We start from the raw sequence: 14,251 nt of genomic DNA, 5'->3' as shown, positions 1-14,251 counted from the left end.
TTCATATCCTCTACATACACATTTAACTGTTCAGTAGTAGATGCATTTCTTTAGCTGTTTGGCCTTTGAGAAATATGCTGAATTTACAATGATCATCTACTTGATGAGAAAAAATATTTTATACATAATATTGAAAGTAATTAGCAAGTTATATTATATTCACTTAAGGATTAATCAGCAAAGTCACTTCAAAGAAATGTTTGGCTTTCAACTGTGTTTTGACAGTGTTAAATGTAGTTGGTGCTCAAAATTTTAGTTGCAAAACATAGATACAAATTGGGTATGTGGAGGCTGTGAGACTAACCTGGACATTCTAAAAATTTTGTGACAAGAATAGAAATAGTAAGTGAAAATATATTTTTCCATTGTACTATTTCAAGTGTATTAATAGTAGTAAAGTAGTAATAAAACTTGTTTCTAATTTTAAAATTTACACTTAATATGAATTTAATATGAAAATGTGAAATTACTAGAAAGTAAAACCAAAGTTACAAATATTTCTAATAAAAATGGTAGATCCAAAGTGTCACTTTAAGATCGATTATAACACATTACAAAAGTTTTTCCCTTCTTGATTAACCGAGATAGTGCATTTAAACATGGTTTCTCATCTATTTAACTCAGTGTAGAATTATATTCACAGCCACCAACTAAGCCTTTCATCCACATAATTTTCCTGAAGACCAGGATGTATAATGTACCTGACATCTGCTTGTTTAGTAGTGTCCTGAAAGGACAAATAGTATAAAACATACATCTTGATTTGGTTTTACCCTATTTAATTAAAAACTATGATAGCAGGGTCTTCCTCTATTGTCGTCTCCATTGGTTTACATTTAAAATAATTTCAATAAAACTGTATGTTTCTAAGTAGAGCTATGATATGTTTCTTTAAACACTTAGATAAAATGATATTAGTAGATGTTTTGCTTTCTCTACTCCTACAGAAATCATTTTCTGTTTGTTTCTGTCTCAGTAGGAAGCATCAATATTTTATCCAGAAGTTAAAGTCATCAACATACACCACATTCATATATAAAATTTTCAAATAACTAATAAATGGTATAAATAAATAACATTTTCAATAGAAAGTCATCTATTTTATTCACTTTTCCATTTCAAACTACAGGTTTAGCATGAGCAATTGTAAACTTACATATTTATAGAAAACATACTTCCATCTTTCTTTGTTGCTTATTTTAATGTTTAGCATCTGAATTTCTTTCTTCCTTCCTTCCTTTCTTTCTTTTCTTTCTTTCTTTCTTTCTTTCTTTCTTTCTTTCTTTCTTTCTTTCTTTCTTTCTTTCTTTCTTTCTTTCTTTTTGCATGCTGGAAAGTGGTCCATCAATGTATTACTCTAGCATCTCTGCACAATAAGCACCTCTTCCAATGAAAAATCTTTAGATCTTTCAGTAGCTACCCTAATCTTCTGTTGGAACACTTTATAACAATTAATTTCTATGAGAAATAGAGTTCAAAATGAGATATTTGCGAATTATGCAAATATATATTTACATATGAAATAATAAGAATAAATAGAAAAGCTGTCATGTAAGTATAGCCATTTTAGCATTAACTAAAGATATTTTTCTTATTTAAATCACATACACTGTGAAACAATGAAGTTCTTGAATGTCCATACTGTAATATCAAATAATGTAATATCCCAAAATACATAATGCATACAGAATACCTACAGAGCAAATATATATATAAAATCAAAGTAGGAAATTAAAGGTAGTTTTGAATACACAAATGTCCCTATTTGAAAAAAGTCTAAACTCAAGTGAAAGATATGCTAATATGTCCCTAATAATTATAAAACCATAAGCACTTTTGATAACTGTAATAGACACATTTCAGTGATGTTCATTCAACTGTTTAATCATTTTTTTGTAGTTAGATTTTTATGAAGTATAAACTCTAGATTTTATATTTGTAAAGTATTAAATATATAAAACAATTACTTCTAATGTAATTAATACAATAACTAAATTATTAATTGGCTTATGATAGCATATAAGAAGATATTGTCTTTAATGACTTTAAAAATGTTTTCTCCTCCATTACATTTCACACTTAACAGTATTTTATATTTCATTTTCAACTAGCCTAATAATATCCTATAGTTAACATAAAAAAAACATATGGAAATACAAATTTGATATATCCAAAGTAGAATTATGTTAAACATGATCCTTACCTTTATAAATTTGCAGAATATGAATGACAAATAGGTGTGGTTTTCTAAGCTTCAATATTAATTTATTTAAAGAAAGGTTAGTTACCTTCTCACACATATTTCACACTGAGCCCTTTAAGTAGGATACTGTCTCTTCTCTGGGAATAGGTTCGTTCCCAAGTCACTTTTTAATTGAAGGGAATATGTTTCTTCATGAATCAAGAACAAGGCAAAAAAAAAAAAAAAAAAACAAAGAAGATACACTTGACAAAAGTGTAGTTTATAGTCTAAATGTTCTTTTACTGTTTCTGTGATTATGAGAAGATAAGACTAGTCGAAGCACTGGGCTTGGCAGGCTGAGGCAAAGGGATTTCTAGTTTGAAACCTACTAGGCCTTCATAGTGAGAATTTGTTTCTAAGCCAATAACTAAATTAGTAAGAAAATAAGTTGAGAGAGTGCTTTCACTTTTCACAAAATATAAATATAAACAATTAAAACACCAGAAATTGGCATACATTTTATTTAATTTTATTCATACACTTGAAGCTGTGTCTTGCTTTGTAGCCTAAATGGATGGGAGCTTCCTGTGTAGATGTGTCCGGTTTTAGAATTGTTCTGATTTCTTGTTTTTACCTCCTAATCCTTGAGATACATGTCAAGCACCAATGCATCTCACTGTACCCACATTTTATATATTAAGAAATACTAAAACAATTTCAGATTTCTAGTGCAGTCTTCTACATAAAAGTAAATGCACAATAGATCCAGGCCTTCAGGGAAAATAAAATCTTTAATATGTACCAAAGTTCTAAATCCTCTTTTATCACATTTACCTTATTCCAAAAGTTTTAGGAGGTAGAGAAAAGAAAAGCTCACCTTTCTCACTTGTGTTGGAAAACAGAGGATATAATGGAAAATTCACAGGAACAGCCTTTCATCTAAAATATAGATACATAATGACAGCACTGAAAGTTAATATAAACTGTTATTTAAATCTTTACTATATATTGACAACTAAGACTTCAAATTTATTAAGCAGCAACTGTGCTTATCTTTCCCAACCCAGTGTTCCCCAAGGTTCTCTTTGTTTCTTTATTTGTTTATATTTCAAATGTTGCCCCCCTTCCTGGTTTCTCTTCTGCAAGCTGTAAGCCCTCTTACCCCTGCCTCTATGTGGGTGCTCCCCCAACCACCCACCTACTCCCACCTCACTGCCCTAGTACCCCCTATGTTGGGGCATTGAGCCTTCACAGGACCAAGGGCTTCTTCTGCCATTGATGCCAGATAAGGTAATCTTCTGCTACATCTACAGCTGGAACCATGGGGTCCCTTCATGAGTGTTCTGTGGTTGGTGGTTAAGTTCCTGGTGGCTCCTATGGGGTTGCAATCTTATTCACCTTCTTCATTTCTTCTCCTCCTACTCTTCCCTTGGGATCCCAGTGCTCAGTCTGATGGTTTGCTGCAAGCACCCCTATCTGTATTGATCAGGCTCTGCCAAAGCCTCTCAGAGGATCACTATATCAGGCCCTTGTCCACAACCATTTCTTGGCAACAGCAATAGTGTCTGGTTTTGTTATCTGTAGATAGGGTGGATCACTAGGTGGGGAAGACTCTGGATGGTCTTTCCTTCAGTCTCTGTTCCACTTTAGTCCCTATACATACATACATACATACATACATACATACATACATACATACATACATACACACACACACACACACACACACACACACACACACACACACACGCACGCACACACATACAATTAGATAGAAATAACTCTGGATTAAAATATTTGAGATAAGTGGATGGCCCCATCCTTCTAATGGTGGCTGTCTTCTCTCCTGTGTTGAGTATTTTGGATAATCTCATTCATGTTGATTCTTGGGAACTTCTTTCCTCTCTGGTATCTGGGACTTTCTAGTGGCAATTCTAGTTCCCCATCCCCCATTAGTACACATCTCCATTCAATTTCCTGATTTGTGTACTTCTTCGCCATCTCCTCCCATATTTGATCCTGACCCTTGTGTTCCCTCCCCTTCCCCTCTCAAGTCCCATTCTTTCTCTACTACCCATCATTATTTTGTTCCTCCTTTTAAGTAGAACTGAAGCATTCATACTTTGGACTTTCTTCTTAAGTTTCACATGGTCTGTGAGTTTTATTGTGAGTATTCTGAGTTTTTTTCCTAATCTCCAACTTATCAGTGATTATATACGATGTGTATTTTATTGTGACTGGGATACCTTGCTCAGGATGATATTTTCTAGTTCCATCCATTTGCTTGTGAATTTCATGACATCATTGTATAAATGCACATTTTTTCCTGTGGAGGGACATCTGGGTTATTTCCACCTTCTAGCTAATATAAATAAAGCTGCTATAAACATAGTGAAGCATCATAAAGTAATATAACTTATTTTTGCTGCCTCATAGATGTTTCCATTTAAATACACAATGATGTGTTAAAATATGGTTGAGAGGAGTACTAGAACAATACACAACAATCTATAATGTTAATTCAGATGAAGGGTTTTAGAAAAGAGAAATGGAATATGTAATTTAGGTACATGAACCATCATTTCTCTTGAAGTATTTCATATTCAACAGTTGTAGTATTTTTACTTTATTGTAGTCATTAATATTTTATATCACTAAATAATTACTATTAGTATAGGAATTTTTATGTAGCAACATGAGGCTGCTGTGCCAAGGGACCACACACTTTAATCTCTCTGGCTGAAATACAGCCACACCTATAGATAAGGTAAGGTTAATTAGTAGAGGAAGCAGTCCTGTTTCAAAGAAGTGTCCTATTGAAGTGAAGAATTAGAGAAATATTTGACAGAATGAGTCAGAGATACAATATGTCCCATTCTGATGAGATTAACCTATGAAAGAAAAGCTATTTAAGAACAGGGCAGGCAGATAGAATCAGTCAGTTTTGTTCACTGCAATGTAGTTCAGTTCAGACAGCTGATAGTCAGTGCAATACTGCAGTGCAGTAGAGCTCAGTTTGTTAAATTTGTTCCTGCAGTTCAGCAGAGGCAGTTGAAGCCAGAGAATAAGGAACCAAAAAATTAGAACAAATTACCAGAGTGAGTTGAGGCCAAACAGCGCAATTTTGTGAGAAAATTAGAGAAGTCAGATGGGATCAGTCAGCTTGGACAGAAGTATGATTCAGAGCAGCAGAGTTAAAACCACCTGTTAGGGTCAGAAAGAACTAGAAAGGGTGAGCTTATTCAGCAGCAAGCTTCTGGGAAGTCTGTTACATCAGACTAATAAAAGTTACTTCTACAATTATTATCATTTATATTCAAACCATTATATAATGATAATAATAAACATCTTCACCTTTTAGACAAACTGCTTTTTTAATGTGAATGTGTGTGCATGCATGTGGTGCCATAAAGGCCAGAAAAGGGCACTTGAGGTTCTGGAGCTGGAAACACAGGTGGTTAACCTCATGTGAGTTAGTTAAATAAACATCCATATTCTTGAAGAGCAACAAGAACTGTTAGCTGCTAATGCAGCTCTCCAACTTCTGATAAACTGCACTAAGTTAATAATAATTTTCATTAATAATATTATAAAAGTAACAACAAAACTAGAAGTCATTGAACTTTAAGTTCCCCAAAATCTCTAAAGGGATAAAACTTACAAAGCAAGCTGGAAAATCTTTAATGCAAATGTGCTAAACTACATAAAAGCTTTAGTGGTTTGATAAATTTAGCATTACTGGTTAATGGAGTACGTAAACTAGAGCTTCATATGAAAAAATATTCATTAAAAAGAAAGTTCTTTTTAATGTTGAAAGTAATCTATACTATAGAGGATACTGATGTGTTAAAGAAGAGACAAATCACTACTATTAACTGTTAGATATATTATAAGGTTTATTTATATTTAAATATATAATATATCTAGTACAATACATATTACATAATATTATAAATGGATTATTTCTCATAACTTTATAACAACAAATGAGCTATCTAGATGACACTGATTTTTAAAACCTATTTTAAAAGTAGCAAGTCTTAATTAAAAGTACTAAATTATTTATATAATCTTGTTGACTATTATAGAGAATGCATTTGTAAGTTGAACAAGGTTGTACAAGTATTTTATGAGACAACTTCCCATCACTGCTCTCAGGTTGATGAGGATGGCTCATAAATTGCCAGTCTTTCAGAAACAGAGACAAAGCTAAAACCTGCCTTTAACGTCACTCCCTATGGTCATTGTAGTTCTCTGTTGTAACTGATTTCATTGTAAAAGGATAAAAAATAGAGCCTAACCCATCCAAGGACCCCCAAGCTACCTCACTCTAAAGGAGCCTTAATCCCTGCCTGCAAGTAGCTCTAAATACCTCAAATTCCAGACCCTGCTCTCTGCCAATAAGTAGATATAAGGCCACCCTCCTTGCTGTTCCAGAGCCTGCTTTCTGTATGAAATTGGGTGAAAGGGCATAGGACAGGACCTTGGAAACTCTGGCCTAGTAAATTAAGAGGAGATAAACTGACTTAACCTCTTATCTGGCTTCTGCAAACTGCTTGTACCATAGAACTGCCCCCCCCCCCCAGGAACTTATCCTAACTGCCATTGTCACCCTCATAGAGGAGACTGCACAAATACAGACCTCAAAGACTAGAGAGAACTGCTGGTTGGTCCCCGGAGCGCAGGCTTAGATAGTTTAACATGATTGGTCCCCAGAGCATAGGCTTATATGGTTTACAATGATTGGCCTAGAAAGCACAGGCTTAGATAATTTAAAATGATTGGTTTGTGATTCATGCCACGATTGGTTTGGGATTTGTGGGCCTTGTGAATCCTATAAAAGCTGTCCCGATCCTGCACTCGGGGTCCACAGTCCTCTACCACTGTGTGGTGTACAACTGTGGACCCCAGTGTGCTTGGAATAAAAATCCTCTTGCAGTTTGCATCAAGACCACTTCTGGTGAGTGATTTGGGGTGTAACCTTTCCTAGGACAGAGCATGGTGGGTCCTTGCTTTGAGGATCTAACAATTGGACTTTTTCCATAAAATATGTGTTTAAACTCTACCTTTTTTTTTTTAAAACAGACCTTCCTTCTGACCACCCCTCCCCTTATTTAAATTAACAGGCACATTGAGAAAAAGGGAATGTCTCAGTTTCTGTTTTATTCCATTATACCCAAAGTAGCTTGAGAGGATATTTACTTTCTGGAGTTCTTTTCATTTTTTTTAAACTTTTTATTCATTTTTTGTAAATTTTGCACCCAATGTTACTCATCTCCCAGTTCTTCCATATCCTCACTTCACCCTTGTAAATTCCCTCTGCAAAGGAAACAACCAAGGAAATTGAAAAAAACAAAAACATCTCACCTGCTGGGAAGAAGCAGTATGGCACACAGTACACCATTTTTACCTTTCACACCTTTAGTTGTAAATCTTTATTTCAATAAGTCATTGTTCTGAGTGCTCTGTCTTCTACTGTACCAGCAATACAAAACTCCTATTTTTCTCAAATACCTTCTTCTTGTCCCATGTCATAGAAATACTGCTGCTTTGGTTTTGCAGTACCAGCCCCCATCATCTACTCTAGCAGCTCATAGATACGGTCTTGTTGAGATAGGCCACCTCAAAGCCCTGTATCTGGGACTGGGCAGTTGCTGAGTTGGTCAGCTTACTAGCTCCTCCACCTCCAAGCCATTTTTTTTCTCCCATTATACTTGGGTGAAGGGCCAGGACATCTCTGCTGCCTGTGGCAACCAGTAAAAGGTAAGGTCAGCTCTCCTGCCTCCTGTACATTGCTTTTACTATGTTAAATATGGGCCTTGAATTTCTAATTTTTCCAAGACTTTTCACATGATGTAATGGTGAATTTGGTCAAATGCTTTCTTGGCATCTAATGAGATTATTTTTTTTTTGGAGTTTGTTTATATAATAGATTATGTTGATGGATTTCCATATAATAAACCATTCCTGTATTCTACAGATGACACCAGCTTGTTTTGATGTCTTCTAGGATTCAGTTTGTGAGATTATATGGAATATTTTTTCATCGATATTCATAAGGGAAATTGATATGAAGGTTTTTCTTTGTTCGGTCTTTGTGTAATTTAGGTATAAGCATAATTGTGGCTTCATAGAACAAGTTGAGTAATATTTCTTCTGTTGCCATTTTGTGGAATAGTTTGAAGAGTATTTATACTGAGTCTTCTTTGAAGTCTGTCAGAATTCTGCACTAAAATCAGATGGGCTTGAATGTTTTTTAGGTGGGGAGATTTTATTGACTCTTTCTATTTCTTTGTTGGTCATGGGACTGTTTAGAAGGTTTATATGATACTTATTTTATTTTGATAGCTGTTCACTGTCTAGAAACTATTTCATTTCATTCAGATTTTATCAGATTTGTTCTGTATAGTCTCTTGAAGTAGGATCTGATGATTTCTTGAATTTCCTCAGTTTCTGTCTTTATGGTTCCCTTTTCATTTCTGATTTTTGTTAATAATGTCTCTATTCTATTTTTTGTTGTTTTACACACCATTCCTTTATTTTACTTATTTAATTGAACAAATTTATTTTAAAAAACAAAAATAAATGTACAGATTTAAAAAGCATTTTTGCATAACAGTATATGAATACATTTTTGTCAGTACTTGATGTTTTTAAAGGTTTGATAGTATGCCTTAAAATCTTACTAGTTACAATGAGCATAAAATACATGTAAAACAAGATATATCCTGGAAATCGTCAAAGTTTTCTTGGTGTGTAAAGATTAAGCATAATGGTTTTTCATTTTCTTTCTTTTTTTGGCTTTTGTTTATTATAGAACTTCATATAGTCTGTGAGTTATTACTGGAGTGTTCAGAGCTTTCTGGGGTTAGTATCCAATTATAAGTGACTGCATATTATATCTGTTCTTTTGTGACCGGGTAATCTGACTCAGGATGATATTCTTTAGATGCTTCCGTTTTCTTAAGAATTTCATAAAGTCATTGTTTCTGATAGCTAAGTAGTACTCCAATGTGTAAATATACTACAATTTTTTTTTATGCATTCAGCTACTGAAAGACATCTGGGTTCTTTTCAGCTTCTGGCTATTATAAATAGAGATGCTATGAACATTGTGGTGCATGTGTCTTTATTGTATGTTGGAGCATCTCTGGGGTATATGCCCAAAAGTGGAATAACTAGGTCTTCAGGTAGTACTATGTCCACCTTTCTGAGGAACTGCCAGACTGATTTCCAGAATGATTGAACCAGTTTACAACTCCACCAATGGTGGAGAAGTGTTCCTTTTTCTCCACATCCTCTCCAGTATCTGCTGTCATCTGAATTTTTGATCTTAGCCATTCTGACAGGTGTGAGGTAGAATTTCAGGGTTGTTTTGATTTGCATTTCCCTGATCATTAAGTATGTCTAGCACTATATTACATGCTTCACTTAGATGCAACACCATTTGTTGAAGAGGCTGTCATTTTTCCATTGAAATAGTACAGCTCCTTTATCAGAAATCAAGCAACCATCTGTGTGAAGGTTCATTTCTGGATCTTCTATTCTATTCCATTGATCCACATGCCTATTTCTGTACAGGACAGTGCGGTTTATAACACAATTGGTTCATAATACAGATTGAGGTCAGGGATGGTGATTCCCACAGATATTTTCTTATTGTTGAGAATGGATTTTGCTATTCAAGGTCTTTTGTTATTCCAGAAGAAATTGCACATTGCTCTTTCCAACTCTATGAAAAATTGGATTGGAATTTTGGTGGGGATTCCATTGAATCTATAGATTGCTATTGGTAAGATGGCCATGTTTACAATGTTGATCCTACCAATCCATGAGCATGGGAGATCTTTCCATTTTCTGAGACCTTCCTCGATTCCCTTCTTTAGAGGTTTGAAGTTCTTGTCATACAGGTCTTTCATTTGATTAGTTAGAGTCACACCAAGTTATTTCATATTGTTTGTGACTATTGTGAAGGGTATCTTTTCCCCAATTTTTTTCTCTGCATGTTTGTCTTTTGAGTAGAGGAAGGCTACTGATTTGTTTATGTTAATTTTATATCCAGACATTTTGGTGAACTTGTTTATCAGCTGTAGAAGTTCTCTGGTGGAATTTTTGGGGTCACTTACAATCACTATCATGTCATCTGCAAACAGTGATGTTTTACTTCTTCCTTTCTTATTTGTATCCATTTGATTTCTTTTTGCTGTCTAATTGCTCTGGCCAGGACTTCCAATACTATGTTGAATGGGTAGGGGGAGAGTGGGCAGCCTTGTTGAGTCCCTGATTTTAGTGGGATTGCTTCAAGTTTCCCACCATTAAGTTTGATGTTGGCTGTTGGTTTGCTGTATATTGCTTTTATTATATTTAGTTATGGGCCTGTAATCCCTGTTCTTTCCAAGGCTTTTAACATGAATGCCTGTTGAATTGTGTCAAATTCTTTCTCAGCATCTAGAGAGGACCATGTAATTTTTTTCTTTGAGTTTGTTTATATGGTGAATTACGTTGATGGATTTCCATATATTAAACCATCACTGCATCCCAAGGATGAAGCCTACTTGGTCATGGTGAATGACCGTTTTGATGTGTTCTTGGAGTCAGTTTGCAAAAATTGTGTTGAGTATTTTTGCATCAATGTTCATAAGTGAGATTGCTCTGAACTACTCTTTCTTTGTAAGGTCTTTGTGTGGTTTTAGAATGAGGGTTATTGTGGCCTGGAAAGAAGTGTTAAGTAGTGTTCCATTTGATTCTATTTTGTGGAATATTTTGAAAAGTATTGGTATTAGGTCATCAATAAATATCTGATAAAATTCTACTGAATCTATCTGGACCTGGGCTCTTTTTGTTGGGAGGCTTTTGATGACTGCTTCTATTTCTTTCTGTGTTTTGGGATTATTTAGATGGTTTACCTGGTCCTAGTTTAAGTTCAGTATCTGGTATCTTTCTAGGAATTGATCCATTGGCTCTCAATTTTTCAGTTTTGTTGAGTATAGGTTATTGTAGTAGGATCTGTTGATTTTTTTGAAATTCCTCAGTTTCAGTTCTTTTTTTTAAACAACTTTATTTTACAAAACAAAGATAAATATACAGATTTTAAACATTTTTTGCTTAAAATTACACATTTTTGTCAGTACTTTTTTCAGATTTTACAATAATTTTTACATAAAACTATATGAATATATTTTTTAGTCAGTACTTTATTTTTTTTAAAGGTTTGATAGTATGCATTGAAAACTAGTTATGTCTCCACTTTCATTTTTGATTTTGTTAATTTGGATACTCTCTCTTTGCCCTCTTGTTAGTTTGGCTAAGGGTTTATCAATCTTGTTAAATTTCTCAAAGAACCATTTCTTGGTTTTGTTGATTCTTTGAATGGTTATTTTCTTTCTATTTTGTCAATTTCTGCTCTGAGTTTTATTATTTCTTGCTGTCTACTCTTCTTGAGTGTATTGCTTCATTTTGTTGTAGAGCTTTCAGCTGTGTTGTCAAGTTGCGAGTGTATGTTCTCTCCAGTTTCTTTTTGGAATCCCTCAGAGATATAAGTTTTCCTCTCAATACTGCTTTCATTGTATTCCACAGGTTTGGGTATGTTGTTTTTTTTTTTCATTTTCATTAATTCTAGAAAATCCTTAATTTCTTTCTTTATTTCTTCTTTTACAATGCTATTATTTAATAGAGCAATGTTTATTTTCCATGTGTATATGGGCTTTTTTGTCTTTGTTGTTATTAAAGCCCAGCCTTAGACCATGGTGATTTGATAAGATGCATGGGAGTATTTCAATCTTCGTATATCTACGGAGGCTTGTTCTGTGGCTGATTATATGATCAATTTTGGAGAAGGTGCCATGAGGTGCTGAGAAGAAGGTGCATTTTTTTTGTTGTTTTATGATGAAATGTTCTGTAGATGTCTGTAATTCCAATGAGTTTATAACCTCTGCTAGTGTCACTGTGTCCTTGTTTAGTTTCTGTCTCCATGATCTATCTAGTGATGAGAGTGGGGTGTTGAGGTCTCCCAATATTATTTTTGGGGTACAATGTATTTTTTGAGCTTTAGTAGGGTTTCTTTTATAAATATGGGTGGTCCTGTTTTTGGAGCTAATATGTTAATGATTGAAAGTTCCTCCTGACAGATTTTCCCTGTAATGTGAAAAAAGTGTTCTTCCTTATCTTTTTTGATAACTTTTGGTTGATAATCTACTTTATTCAATATTAGAATGGCTCCTCCAGCTTGCTTCTTGGGGCTGTATGTTTGGAAAGTTTTTTTCCCCATCGTTTTACTCTGAAATAGTGTCTGTCTTTGTCTCTGAGTTGAGTTTCCTGTAAGCAGCAAAATGCTGGATTCTATTTATGTATTCAATCTTATAGCCTATGTCTTTGTATTGGGGAATTGAGTCCATTTATGTTAACATATATTAAGGAATAGTGGTTATTGTTTCCGGCTATTTTTGATTTTAGAGGCAGAATTGTGCCTTTGTGTCTTTTTACTTTTGGTTTTCTTTCTTAGATATATATTTTTGTTTGTTTTGACTAGGATGTAGTTTCCCCTTCTTGTATTGGGTTTTCCACCTATAATTCGTTGTAGTGCTGGGTTTGTGGTCAGATATTGTGTAAATTTAGTTTTGTCGTGGAATATCTTGGTCTCTCTATCTATGGCGATTGAGAGTTTTGTTGGCTATAGCAGCTTTGGCTGACACTTGTGTTCTCTTAAGGTCTTCATGATGTTTGTCCAGGATCTTCGAGCTTTCATAGTCTCTATTGAGAAGTCAGGTATGATTCTGATTGGTATTTCTTTATATGTTACATGACCTTTTCCCCTTACTGCTTTTAGTATTCTTTCTTTACTTTGGGCACTTGGCATTTTGACTATTCTGTGTCTGGAGGAGTTTCTTTTCTGGTCCAATCTATTTGGAGTTCTGTAGGCTTCTTTTATACTCATGGTCATCTCATTCTTAAGGGTAGGGAAGTTTTCTTCTACAATTTTGTTGAGGGTATTTACTGTGCCTCTTAGTTGATATTCTTCTCCCTCTTTTATTGCTATTATACTTAAGTTTGTTCTTCTCATTGTGTCCTGGATCTCCTGGATATTTTGGGTTAGGAGCTTTTTGGCTTTTTCATCTTTGACTGTTATTTTCTGTTTTCCATGTTTTCTTCTGCCCCTGAGATTCTCTCTTCCATCTCTTGTAGTCTGTTGGAGATGCTTTTATCTGTGACTCCTGATTTCTTTTTTAGGTTTTCTATCTCCAGGATTGTCTCTTTTAGGTTTTTTTTTTTTTTTATTGTTTCCATTTCCATTTTAAATTCCTTCTTCAATTCCTTCATCTATTTGGTTCTGTTTTCCTCTAGTTCTTTGATTTCTTTGAGTGTTTTTCTTGTTTCCTTTTTTAAAAGCTTCTATTTCTTTATGCTTTTCCTCCCATTCTTGTTTAAGAATCTTTATCATCATCTTGAGATATGATTTTGAGTCTGAGTCTTCTTTTTCTGGAGTGTTTGGCATTCCACTGTTTGCTGTGATGCAACAGGTGGATCTAGTGTTGCCAGGTTGTCTTGGTTTGCCTGCGTTATGTTCTTTAGGTTTCCTGTTGCCATCTTGTTGTCTGTGATTATATGTGGTCTTGTTGTTATTGATTGCTTCCCATCTCTCCCGTGTACCTTGTCTGTGTCTCTGGATCTCTGCTGTTCCCAGTGTCAGATGGCCTGCATGCCTGTTCTGCACGCATGGGCCCACTGGGTAGAAACCGAGACCCTACGGCAGATTTCCTGCTCCCCTGAACCAATGGGGTAGGGGGTGTGCTTTCTGGGTGCTCTGACCAGAACTCTCTGTGCCCCATATATTCGCAGAGCAGTTTCACCAGGCCTACATACCTGGATCCATACTCTCTATTCTATTTGGTTAATCTGGATAAGATTTAATCTATCTTGTTGATTTTCTCAAAGAACAATCTTCTTGTTTTGTTGGTTCTTTATATTGTTACTTTTGTCTCTATTTTGTTGATTTCAGCCCTTATTATGATTGCATTTCTGCTTTTTCATCTGTTATTTTAAATTGCATTAACTGCAGCTGTTTAACTAATA

This window comes from Micromys minutus (genome assembly GCF_963924665.1).
Source record: "Micromys minutus genome assembly, chromosome: 13".
In the NCBI taxonomy this organism is placed as follows: Eukaryota; Metazoa; Chordata; class Mammalia; order Rodentia; family Muridae; genus Micromys; species Micromys minutus.
The sequence above is the reverse complement of the archived record's forward strand: the minus strand, read 5'-3'. Positions refer to the sequence as shown.